This window comes from Papaver somniferum, chromosome 1 (genome assembly GCF_003573695.1).
Source record: "Papaver somniferum cultivar HN1 chromosome 1, ASM357369v1, whole genome shotgun sequence".
Taxonomy (NCBI): Eukaryota; Viridiplantae; Streptophyta; class Magnoliopsida; order Ranunculales; family Papaveraceae; genus Papaver; species Papaver somniferum.
In genome coordinates, this window is record NC_039358.1 from 211,539,419 (window position 1) to 211,553,461 (window position 14,043).

The window sequence follows — 14,043 nt, forward strand, 5'->3', positions numbered from 1 at the left end:
ACGGGGTCTAACAACCACACCCAATATTTCGTTTCGGCAATCTGTATGGACTAACTCCAATATAATTTAAGAGAATCAACTAGTCAGTCAGACTCAATTAAGGAAAATATATCCAACAGTTATATCTCAATTTCTCAAATCAATCTGCAATCGAACAGATAGTAATCTGTGAGGCGGATTAACAAGAGAAATAACTTGGATGGTACCAAAGACCAATATCCAAGTGTCAATCAATTTATATCAACAACCAAAGATTGGATTATCTAATTGATTGAACTACGCACAACCTGTGATATTTCAATTATATAGAAAATATAATGCTGAAAAGAAATAACACAAACACCAGAAATTTTGTTAACGAGGAAACCACATATGAAGAAAAACCCCGAGACCTAGTCCAGATTTGAACACCACACTGTATTAAGCCGCTACAGAATCTAGCCTACTACAAGTTATCTTCGGACTGGAATGTAGTTGAGCCCTAACCAATCTCACACTGATTCAGGTACAGTCGCGTTCCTTACGCCTCTGAATCCCAGCGGGACTCTAGGCACTTGATTCCCTTAGTTGATCTCGCCCACAACTAAGAGTTGCTACGACCCAAAGTCGAAGACTTGATAAACATATCTGTCACAAACAGAAAAGTCTATTGAATAGATAAATCTGTCTCCCACAGATATACCTACATGTTTTTGTTCCGTCTTTTGATAAATCAAGGTGAACAGAAACCAATTGATAACCGGACTTATATTACCGAAGAACAGCCTAGTAATATCAATCACCTCACAATAATCTTAATCGTATGGTAGCGAAACAAGATATCGTAAAATCACAAAGAATGAGACGAAGATGTTTGTGACTACTTTTTATCTTACCTATCGGAGATTAAATCTCGAGAAAATCTTAGAGAAGATAGTACTCAATACGATAGAACAAAGTAATATCATAACGCGCAACTACAGAGAAAATAGTTGGGTCTGGCTTCGGAATCCCAATGAAGTCTTTAAGTCGTTAACCTATAATGGTTTTAGAAAAAACCTAGGTTATAGGAGAATCGACTCTAGCCTCAACTAGTATCACATAGGAGGTGCAGGGATTAGGTTCCCAGTTGCTAGAGTTCTCCCTTGTACAGTCTTCAAATTAGGATCTGCAATCAATGCTACCTTGGTAACAAAGCGTTCAATATTCAACGTTTGATGAAAACCTGAATAGAGTCAAGCTAATATCTTTCAACCATTAGATCGAACTTAGCTTGTTATACCCAAATGAAATGTGACTTCGTTTAGATGTGAGTAACCGTACCTAAACGTGTACACTTAGTTGTCTCAACAATAGTTAACCGAAGTTAGCCATATGAACACTTTCGTATCAACCTTGTTCATCTTAATCACAACTAGTTCAAATGACTCAAATGAAATTAGTTCTAGAGTTGTTCAATTGTTTATATTCTCCTAGGAGTGTACAAGACACAATTGAAGCAAAACCGTTTTTGATTCACTCGAACCAATTCATGAACATTATAGCCACGGTTCGCAAAATATTGCATTCCTTATTATATAAATGTATTTGTTCATGAACAAACCGATTTTAGAACTTAACCCACTCAAATATGCAAACGGGTACGCATACCTAAGTAGCCGGACTTGGTCTTGGTTCGCCAGTATGCGAACGGATACGCATACTGTCATACATGACCAACCTCAGTTGAATTTCCGGACTTGAACTTTTAAGCCGATACACATACGGGTATGCATACTAAGTTCTCGGACTTAAACTATCAAACCAGTACGCATACGGGTATGCATACTATAGTTCACGGACTTGGAATAACTTGCAACAGTTAGCATACAAGTACGCATAATGAAATCTTACTAGGCATACTGCATTAAGAAAAAAAAGAGTTGTGAAATAGCAAAATCAGATTACCCCTTAACCCAAATTTTTTAATGGAAAATCTACCCTTTACGTATTAGTGTTAGTAATATTGATTAGTGATTAAATATTTTTTTTAGTGATGAAGACAATTTTCAGAATTATAAAGGTTGTTTAGATGATTTTTCGGATCATGGTTCGGCTCACTGAATCTGTTTACTGCATGCGTCGAACCTATAATTTTCAATTCCAACTCTTTTGCTAGATACTAGTTCGGCTTATATGAAAGTTTCATAGTAAGCCGAACAACATCCTGAATAGCTCGGAAAAAAAATAATTACTGGTTCAGCTTATATTTTGAAAATCGTATGAGCCGAACATCAATTTGTTATTTTTTGGGTTAAAATATTGTTATTGGTTCGCACATATTGAGAATATCGTAATAGCCGAACCTCGTAAATGTGCTAGGTTCGGCACATATTATGATTATCGAATACGTCGAACCCCTATGCATCTCTATCTGTGACTAGGTTAGGCTTGAAATTTCATGCCGAACTGTTCATATACACTTACAGGAAGCTTTTGCGAAGAACAGTTCGGCTAAAAACGCAACTCAATTTTGAGCCGAACCCAACACTGTAACCGTCATTTAATCGATGAAAAGCAGCAAATAGGAGATTGGGTTTGTAAAACTTGCTTTCTTATCCTCATTTCGAGAGTTGGAGATGCAGTTGGTTCAATTTCTGGTTGATTTTCAGTTTCTACACCTTCATCTTCAATTGGTTATTCTTCTTCAATTGATGGATTAAAAGATGATTTGGTTTGCCTAGTCCATGCTTTTCTTTGTACGAGTCATTATGTGGTTGAGTTTAATCGACAATCAAATTTTTACGAATCGACAATTAATCACGATGATGAATTTTTTTTTCACTGGAGGGGGAAGAGTTCGGCTAGAGGAGGAGGAAGAAGAAGAGATGGTAAGGGAAACTGATTTTGATTTTTTAGAAAACTGATTTTAGATTTTTGTATTAAGGGTATATAGATAATTGAACTACCCATAGGGTACCCCTTATAAGGTCACCCAAGATAGGACTATTGTTTTGTATGCCTAGAAAGATTTAGGTATGCCCAAAATCAAGGTTCAAAAATTTGAGAAAAAATTAAGGGATTTGTTGTAGGGTTTACGACCCATGTAGATGTAGCTAGATTTTTCTGGTTAGCCCATGTATTACTAAGTACTACGACTTCTATCGATAATAGAGAAAATTAGGCGCAAGCCCAAAAAAAAATTCTTACCGCCAGGCCCACAATTAATTTTCCCTACAGTCGCACCCAAATTTATTTAAAATTATTTAAAAGGTGCGGACTGGCTCTATTACCCTTCAGCGGTTTTTGGCAGTTCAATTAACTCCCGAAACGGTCACTTTATTTATTATTTTCACCCGTTATTGTTGCAGTTCAATTACTCTTCTTCTCCACCAGTTTCTTTCCCTATTCCTACATTAATCTCTATGACGGATCTGCAGATATTTTGTTCTCCATCATTCAAAGAAATAAACCTTTATAAAATCGATGATTGGAGTTGATTAAACCCTAGAAATCAATTTCAAAATCATAAAAACCCTACAAACTACTTTCAATTTACGAACCCTAGAACTCAGTTCATCAAAAATGGATGAAACACCAACAAAAACTCGTCTTCAGAAGTCGAAAGAGAAGAAATCAGGTACTCAATCTCCTTCAAATCATTGTATTCTTGCATGCATTCAGTAGATTTGATTTTTTTTTTCGATTTTAACTTTTGTTCTTGAAACAGACGAAGAAGAACAAATCAAGTCGAAGAAACTGAAAAGACGGTGAGATTTATCATCTTCTTCATCTGTTAGTATTTGATTTTGTTTTTTCCAGTTTTAGTTTTAATTTTTCTTCATCAGTAACTGCCGATGATGTACCAGAAGCCGGTAATCCAGAAAAAAAGAAGAAATCTAAGAAGAAAACTCTTTCTGGTGAGATTTTCATCCTGAATATGTTTGGTGATTTTAACATCATTTTTACGCAATTTCTTTTGCTTTATAACTTACCCAATCTTTGATTTTAACATCATTTTTACCTGTTGATGTTGAAGATGAAAAAGGAGAAAGTGATAGTGAACAACCACTGAAGGAGATGCAAATGAAGGCAAAACAGGATGCTCTGAATAAAAAGGAAGTCTTAGGTATGCATCTTCACTAACAAGTTATGCAGATAAAATAAATGTGCATAACTTGTTGTGCAGCCGCATGACAGGTTATGCTTACCAAAAAATCTGCATAACATAACAAGTTTTGAACTGCATAACATATTATTACATCTGCATAACATGTTATTACAGGTTATGCCCATATTATTACTTCTGCATTACATATTATACAACTAGTTTTGAACTGCATAACAAGTTACTTCTGCATAACATCATTTTTACCTGCTAATGATGATAACCTAGAAGATGGAAAAGGGGAAACTGATGGTGACCAGCAACAAAAGGAGACTAGAACCAACGTAAAGCACGACGCTGCCAAGAAGAAAAAGAAAGTCTCTGGTATGAATTTACATTCCTTCATGTGTGTATGCAACAAAAAAATCTGAATAACATGTAATGCAGAATAAAATAAATGTGCATGACTTGTTATGCAGATGCATGACAGGTTATGCTTACCAAAGTTACTGCATAACCTTATATGAATAACAATTTTCTGTCTAGATCCTGAAACAACCACCCCATCAAGGAAGTCGCAGAGATTGAAAAATCAGATATCACCTAGTTCACCTAAGCCTGAAGAAGAAAAGAAAACAAAGACTAAAAAGAAAGCTGGTGAGAACTTAACTTGCGTACATCTTTCATGTTTCTGAACATAACTGGATCATTTCTAATTATGCATGATTTTGTTCATGTTTATTTTTAGTTTCTGATCGGCAAGCTGAGAATCCTGATAAAGCTACTAAAAGAAAAAAGAAAGCAGAGAAAGCTGCACCAAATGAAGTTTTGGATGATGATTCAGATGATTTTGAGAAAGCTGCACCAAAGGAAGCTGATAAGATTTGCTTGTGATTTCCTTTTTGTGTGATATATTGTTTCTTTACTGTGATTGATTTGTTTCAATGTTGATTTGGTCTGTTTCAGTCAAGCAAGCTGTTGATAAGCAAAAGAAAAGAAATATATGTGAACCCAAACAATCAGAAGACGTGACAAGGAAGAAGAAGGAGAAGCAAATTGAAAGCTCTGAAAGTGAAGAAGAAAATGAAGAAGAGGAAGAACCTGATCAGCAATGCGTCGTCTATAAACCAGGTGATCATTTACCTACTATTTTTGTAGTTAGCATCTTGTAAAACACATAATGCTTCTTTAAAAAAATGCATAATAGGTTATGCAAATAACTGGGTAACAGGGTGTGCATAACAAGTCTTCATAGGTTATGCAACATAGGTTATGCATGGTAAAAAAAATACATTTTAAGAAGTAGTGCATTATAGGTTATGCATGGTAAAAAATATCCATAACAGTTTATGCATATGCCTGAATAAGAGGCATAGGAGGTTATGCAGTCAAAATAGCGGTTCTAACTTAGTAAACTACAATTTTTTTGCTCTTCTATTTATGCAGTTAAACCTAAAACCAAACCTGCAACTCAGAAAGGTACTTATAAAGCAGGATTTCTAAGGGTAGGTACCTTGTTCTCAAAAATAAAGGAAAGAGGTGGTTTTACTCCAACGCAGGCTAGTATGATGAATGTGAGTCCATTTGGGAAATTCTATAACTGGGTATCTACTGCGGACATGGCATTGTTTGATGGTAAGAGCAGCCAGCTGACGGATGAGGTCTTTTTATCATATAACCATGATGATTTGAGTCAGCATTCATTCAAGGTGTCCGAAAACAAGTTTATACCGTCAACGACTAGTGAGCTTGCTGCTACTTTTCTGATTCCAAGAGTTAAAGGAGATAGAGGAAAATATATTCTGACTTTAAAGGAAGAGGTAGAGCTGACTCAATCACTTTCCTTGGTCAAGCAATTCCCACTCAAAACAGCAGCAGGTAAAGTTAGTACAGATCCCAAAGCACGGGTAACAAAGGTTTGGGTAGAGGATATTCAAAGGCTGGTGTTGGAAAAACTTGATAAGAAAGGTTGTAAAGAGGAAGTTGTCTGCCTCTACATGATAGTCATCTTGTTCTTTTGTGGGTCAATGGGAGACAATTTGGACGTCTCATATGTTGGTTTGGTGAAGAATTTGCAAACCATGGACTCTGTATCATTTCCTGATTTGATTCATGAACACCTGATGAACGACATCAAAACTGTGAAAGAAAAGAATCTTCAAATCAGGAATTTCCCTGGTTGCACTATATATTCTCTTGTGAGTTGGGTTTTTTTTTACTTAATCTCTTTCAATAAATCAAACCTATATAATATCTTATATATTAGTTATTGTTTTTTTGCAGCTTTGGTTGGCTGAGAAATCTAACATAGCTGAGTTGGCATTTGACATCAAGGTCAGTTACAGTGCTACTACACCAAGAGCTGGGAGGTGGGACTTTTGCAGCAATGAAGAAAGCAATGATCAAAAAGCATATTACAGACTTACATGTATTTGTTTATGTACCTTTATAAATAATTGCCTAACATGTTATGCATATGAAATTGTGAATGCATAACCAGTTAATGCATTATTTAAAAATAAATTTAAAAACGAAGTGTTAAGCAGGGTTGTGAATATGAGTGCATAATATGTTATGAACCTTTATAAATATTTGCATAACATCTTATGCGTATGCATAACCAGTTATGCATTATTTAAAAATGACAAAGTGTTAAACAGGGTTGTGAAATATGAGTGCATAATATGTTATGCATCTCCAATGTTTAATGCATGGTTAGTTATGCATTGTTTAAAATATCTGCATCACATGTTATGCATATAAAAAAATGTTGTTATATTTGTTATGCATTCCCTGATGAGTGTTATTAATCATGTTGCAGTTTCATGAGAACTTTAGAGATGCATACAGTCCAATGGAGTTGGAACTTTGTGAACCAAGAGAACAAAGAAACAGGAAAACTATATATCAACTCATCGCAATGGATCTTGACGTGAACGGGGACAAGTATGAAGACGTATTTCAGGATGCGTTACAGATCATTGAAGAAGAGAAGTTTCCCGATAGTTCTGGAGCAAGGTTGAATAATGTCTCAGAAATGCTAAAAGACATCAAACAGACTCAGGAGAAATATAAACAGACTGGAGGAGACTTCAATTCTCAGTTGTACGATAAAGTGAAGGAGTTTCTCGTTGCTTCAGGCGTGAAACAGGAGGTGCGAGTGGAATCATCAGCTGGCCCTACCGTCAATGCATCATCAGCTGAGCCTAGCATTCCATTGAGTCAGAATTTTCCAAGGAATGAGACACTTGTTGAACTGGTATCTTCAACTGAACAACCTACACAAGAATCATTTTCGGGTGTTATCAGACTTGATAGCCAAGACCAAACTTCTAGTCAGGGACTCCAGTCTTCACCTTACAAGTTCACGGACCTGGAAAAGGCTGTTAATCCCTCCAGCGAAAAGGAAACAGACACACCAGAGGAATTGCAGACAACACCAAATCTGGAAACAACTCAAGAAAGAATTGAAGCACAGGAAAAAGAATTCTTTGCTGGTGCTGGAGGAGAAGATGGTGATGATGGTGCTGGAGCAGAAGTAGCTGAAGGGCCCACATTTAATCTCCATATTTCACAAGGAGAAGTTGGTGCTGGAGGACAACAATAGCAAGATTTTCTGATGCCAGAAGAGCAAGCCACAGAAAAGCCCCAACAACCCACTGTTGTGATGCCAGAAGAGCAAGCCGCATCAACCAGCTATTGAGACGGCCGTTGCTGAAAACAAAGAAGAAGACTCGAATACAGCCGCACAGAATCCCTCAACTCCATCCACTGAAAAAGACTCGAACGAAGCTGCAGATAAGGAGCTAAATACACAGTTATTGGTACAGAAAATATAAAACAGAACTACTTGAAAAAATTGTTAATGTATTTGAAAAACCATCAACTGCTTGAAGTTTATTTTAATGTCGAATCAACTATATACTATTTATTATTCTTGATCAACTATATACTATTTATTATGTTGTTGTTTTGTTGTTTAATCAACTACTATTTTCTTAATTTCAAAATAAATTGGTTATATTGGTTATATCTAACACATTTTGGTTACATGAATCTGTAGGAAGAAGAACTATATGAGGAATTCGTTCCAAGAACAGAATTTGAAAACAAGAAACCTCTGAAGAAATACGCCACTAAAGGGAAAGCAAACAAGGAATAAGAGGCTGTGAAGAACCAACCAGGAAGCAAGGTAAAAAGAATCAAGGATAGGACAACATGCAATCAAAGGACAACCGGTGTATTACTCAAATATTGTGAGCTAGGGAAGCAGCAGAAGCAAAAAGACAAGCCTGATGAGAATAAAATTGAAGAAGAAAATCCTCGTACATCTATTGGGAGGTCGTTCAGAAAATTACCTCCGCTGGGAACAGTGGAATGCTTTCAAGATTACAAGGATACATACAACCATCCTTGATGGAAGTACTGGAATCATACTTTGAGAATGCCAACAGCCAGTAAGTACATCAAAACTACCTTTATGCTTGTTTAAAAAATCAATGCATTACAGGTTATGCTTCTTATGAAATAAATGCATAACAGGTTATGCTTAAAAAAAAACCATGCATAATAAATTATGCTTCTAAAACAATCCATGCATAACACAACCCTCTAGTTTATGGTTCTGCCGCATGTCACTTGAATAAAAAAATCTCACTAATTATGTCTTCTGCAGAAGCTCGGCTTGGAGTATCAGAAAAGGAGAATACCCGTACTTGTGGGATATTCGGATTCACGGAGATGTAATAAGGAAGCTAATGAACAGTGAATACTTAGAAGAACAAGTACTACGATACTACAGTTATAGGTTGTTCAGGAAGCGGAAATATGAACAGGAGGCTGATAGTATTGAACAGAGATATGCGGAGTGTGCATTCATGAGGACAGATGCTTGGGTAAGTCAAAAAAAATAAAATCATTTTGCTACATAACAAGTCACTATTGCATATTATCTTATGCCCATATTATTATTTCTGCATAACATGTTATGCAACTATTTTTGAACTGCATAACAAGTTATTCAGCATTGTTTCCTACACCTCTTGTGCACCCTTTTAATTGCATCCACTAACTTTTTTTTCCTAAAAAGTATTTCTTTTGCAGTTCTTTGTTAAAACAAAGGAGAAAGATGGGATTGCCAAATATGTTGGAGAATTCATCTTGAATCTCTATATTGAAGTTGAGAAAATGTTCATTCCAATGAACTATATAACAAAGGAAAACCCTGCTGGTACACATTGGACATTGTTAGAGTATGACTTTTCAGAGGGTGAGTGGAACTTCTATAACAGTCTTGATGGATATAAAGTTAACTGCAAGAAACAAGTTGTTTTAATGGCAAAGGCTTGTATGCCTTATTTGATCCAAAGATATGAAAAACTGAATCTATCACCAGAAATCGTGGATATAAAGAGGGAACCGCTTGTATACAAGGATATTTTTACCAAGATTGTTCCTAAACAAGGTCATCACCCCGACTGCCTCATATTCGTATGCTACTATATGAAGATGAGTATGAAGTATGAAGTCAGGCAGAAATGGATGAACTTTGGATAGGAAGATGCAGTAAAAAATCCAACAAGAAAAGAGTAAGTCTGGTATTGAAAATGTTGACGGATCTTGGAAACAGTTGGGCGATAGATGCCAATGAAGACATATGGGATGCTGCTGCGCGTCAATGTGATGAAGTTGCACGTCAATGTGATGCCAATAGAAAGGTTCAAACGTAACTTTGTTTTACAACCTGTTTGTTGTTGGTAGGTTGAGCAATTTAACTTGGGAGTAAAAACTAATGGTAAAGTAGTTAGTGTGAATCTTAACTTCAGTCAGTAGTTATGTGTAATGTGTTGGTATGAATCTTGTCTGAACAACTTATATCTTGTTATCTTGTCGATGTATATATATATATATTATATCAATGCTTGTTTCAATGCTTCTATTTGCTGCAATCTTATTTCATTTAACTTTACTATGATAACGAGGGGGCGCTGCCCCCTCGACCCCCGATTATAAACATAACATGATATAAATCTTACAAGGAAAATGAAGGAACAACAAGTTACATATAAACATATAAATATCATGTTATGCAACGAAAAAATCACATGTTATGTAGAATAAAATAAATGTGCATGACTTGTTATGCAGACGCGTGACTTGTTATGCAGACGCGTGACTTGTTATGCAGACGCATGACTTGTTATGCAGACGCAGATGCATGAAGGAACCACAGTTGAATGACTCGTTATGCAGCCATCTTTAAAAGAATAAATGCATAACAGATTGTGCATCTTCAAAAAACAATGCATAAAGAGATTATGCATCTTCAAAACATAATGCATAACACGTTATGCATCATCAAAAACTAATGCATGATCTATTATGCATTTAAGAATAAAAATGAATAATATTATCTGATAGAAGCAGAAAAACACACAGTGAAAAAAAAAAGTATTTTTTCATAAAACCAATACAAAAAAGAAACTAAGTAAAGAAAAAGTACTTGTTCATAAAAACTAATACAGAAACTAATTAAATAAAAATGAATAAGGTTCAAACATAAAAGTAATAGTCTGAAGAAACAAACATAAAAATAATAGTCTGAAGAAAAACGAATAAGGTTCAAACTAATTGCTCTCCCTTAACTTCCCTTAGGCTGCTTCAGCGGCTTTGGAGGCTTCTTGTAACAGGTAGGATTTGTACATGTTTGTTATGATGACCAAGATCAAAAAAATTACCACAGCGCATAGCTCTCCTGGGCGGCTTCTCATATCTGCTCAAATGCCTATTAGCTTGTGGTCTCCCTGGCGGCCTCCTAACATCAGGTACATCGATAATATCATTACCTTCATAAACTTCAGGCCTATTGTAGTTCGGAATAGGATGAATTACATGGCTGTAGGCATTATTGAAGTATGAAGTAGTGAAATAAGGTTCAACAAAATCATATGGATTAGAACCATACATTGTTATCGAAGCGAAAGCATGCACACATGGAAACCTATATACGCGCCACCTCTGACAGGTACATGTCCTTGCCTCAAGGTTAACAAAATGAGAACTCTCACCGCCTTCCACTTCATAAACATGAGTATCGGACTGTATAACCATCCAGGTTAAACCCTCATCAATAAGAGCCTTCATCTTAGCTTCATTCTTCGGTGTGAGAATTATTATGAAACTTTTACCAATATTCCTCCTTTATGACATCATCCTCATCACATCCTTCCTTATCATATCCAGAAGAGCATTTGCAGGGAGCTTCTTGTGTACCTTCATCCAACTATTGAAGGATTCAACAAGAGTAAAAGATGTCCTTCCATACCTACATACCTGAAAAAAGGCGTTTGACCACCTCTCGGGAGGGATATCTTCAATGTAGCCTGCAACCCAACCACAACCAAGACCCCTAATCGTAGCGATGGAAGTTTGGAAACCTTCAGGACTAAGAGCATATGCAGCAGCTTGAAATGCATCAGTAACGGCACCATACCTTTCGTCAGAAGCATTAATAGGTAAGTTCATCTTAAGATGATTATAGCAGGAACTATGGAAGGCTCCAAGAAAAATAACTGGAATCGCTCTCTTTAATCTTTCTGCACGATCAGATAAAAATGTGATTGGCCTTTGATCATGATCAATAACATTACTCAAATTCCTCAAGAACCATTCCCAGTTATCATTATCTTCACTAGGTACTAGGGCCATGGCTAGGGGAAAGAACCCTGCACAGAAGAAAACATGTTTCAGGACATAAAAAAATATAAAATCACGCCAACGTATACATAAAGTGTTATGCAGCTAAAACAAAAATAATGCATAATGTCTTATGCATCTAAACAAAATGATACATAAGACATTATGCACGTGCAAAAAAAAAAAAATCCATAAATCAGAAAAGTGAAAACAATAATGCATAAGAGATTATGCAGCTGAAACAAAATAATGTATAATGTCTCATGCATCTAAACAAAAATGATGAATAACCAGAAAAGTGAAAATAATAATCTATAAGATATTATGCATATAAATAAACAAATGCATAAGACATTATGAAGCCAAAATAAATAATGCATGAGACATTATGCACATATACAAAAAGGATGCATTATCAGAAAAATTACCAGTTTCAGCATTGATAGCGGTTGCAGCCACGAGGCATCCTCTAAATCTCCCTGTAAGAAAGGTAGCATCGACATAAATCATGGGACGAAGGTAACGGTAACCATGGATGCATGCCTCGAAAGCAATAAAAAGGCGCACAAACTTATTTGAAGGTGCTTCGTCTTCTAAATCAGTTGAACTTTCCTCGTTCGATTCAGTTTCATCCATTTGAACTCGAAAATCAATACAACTCCCAGGATTTGTGCTGCGAATGGTATCTACATACCATACCAGATGCGAATACGATATGGTATCCTCACCAAATATATCCTCAAACACTTTCTTCATTCCATTGTAATCTTGGTAGTATTTCACATTGATCTCGTAGATAGTTTTGAAATTTTTTTCAAATCAAAAGCTTTGAAACTCGGATCACTTCTGATTTCATCCTTGATTAGACTAGAAACAAATTTACTGCTGAGCTTCTGGAAAAGACTTTCACATCCAACACCACAGTGATGACTGCTAACATATTTCTTAAACTTAAGCATCCTATTTTCAACATCAACAGCACAAACCTTATACTCCCAAGGGAAATCTTTTTTAGAGCATTTTGCATAGAACCTGCTAGGTTCATTCTTAGTATATACAAGAACATACCCAGACTTTACCTCGTATTTCTTAACTACGATACGTACCTCTGCTACACCTCCAAAAAAAACTTTACCAAATTCACCAAGTAATTTATCCCAACCTTCAGTCCTAAGAACCTTGTTAACATGCACAGAACCATCTTCAAGGAAATTCACCATGGCTTCTTCGGGTCCAGGTTCTATTACACGACAACTTGAAGCTCTACTACGACTTCTGGAAGAATTACAGCCAACTTCGACAAGTAAATCAAAGCTCTTCCGACCTTTACAGTGGCAACGAGATACAAAACACTGAAGCAGAATATCAGAATCAACTCGCACAAACTTGCTTCCATCATTAAAGGAAAATCTGACATGACGAGGTAATAAACGAGTGCACTTCTGGAAAACGGCTGTCTTCAAAGACTCCAGAGTTGTGTTGACATCAACAGGATGTGCTAAGAATTCACTGAAGTAGTGAATTACAGCTAGTGCACTAGCAACATGCATTTTCACCCTGCAAAACACAAAGAGAAAAAATCAAACATATCTATCCAGGCATTGCTTCACAAAAATTGTTACATAAAATTAAAAGATCAAATCAACAATAGCAACCAATCTACATTAACCATAATCAGATCAGAAATCAACTGGATATCAAAATCAATAACTTCTACATTAACGTAACAGATAACACATCAAAAATAAGAATGGAAAAAAAATCAAATAAAAAATCGAATAGAACAAAAAAAATTGAAATCGAAACATGAAGATATCCATGTTTTTATAAACCAGTTTAAAGAAAATTGGTATATCAACATCGGAACATGAAATCGAAACAAAAAAATTGAATCGAAAAGATCTACATTGATCGTAACAATTTCAAAACCTAGAAAATAAACAAAAATTCAAAAACAATCTTAAAAAGATCTAAAAAACGATTCGAAAACCTAAATTAAGCTTCGAAAACCTAAAATAATAGATCCTAATCTTACAGAAACTAAAACATGGAATCAAATCAAGATTAAACAAAAATCAGAATCAAGATTGTCACGAAAACGAACGAACCTGAAGCTTGAATTTCAAAATATCTTTGTTGAGTAAATCAAATCTATCAATCAGCTCCTTCTCAGCTCTCGATCGTATTCTAGCTCCTTCTCAATCTCTCGATAATCGATCTCTCGATCAGAACAAGCGAAGATAAAGCTTTGAATTATCTTTGGTGAGTAAATTCAATCTCTC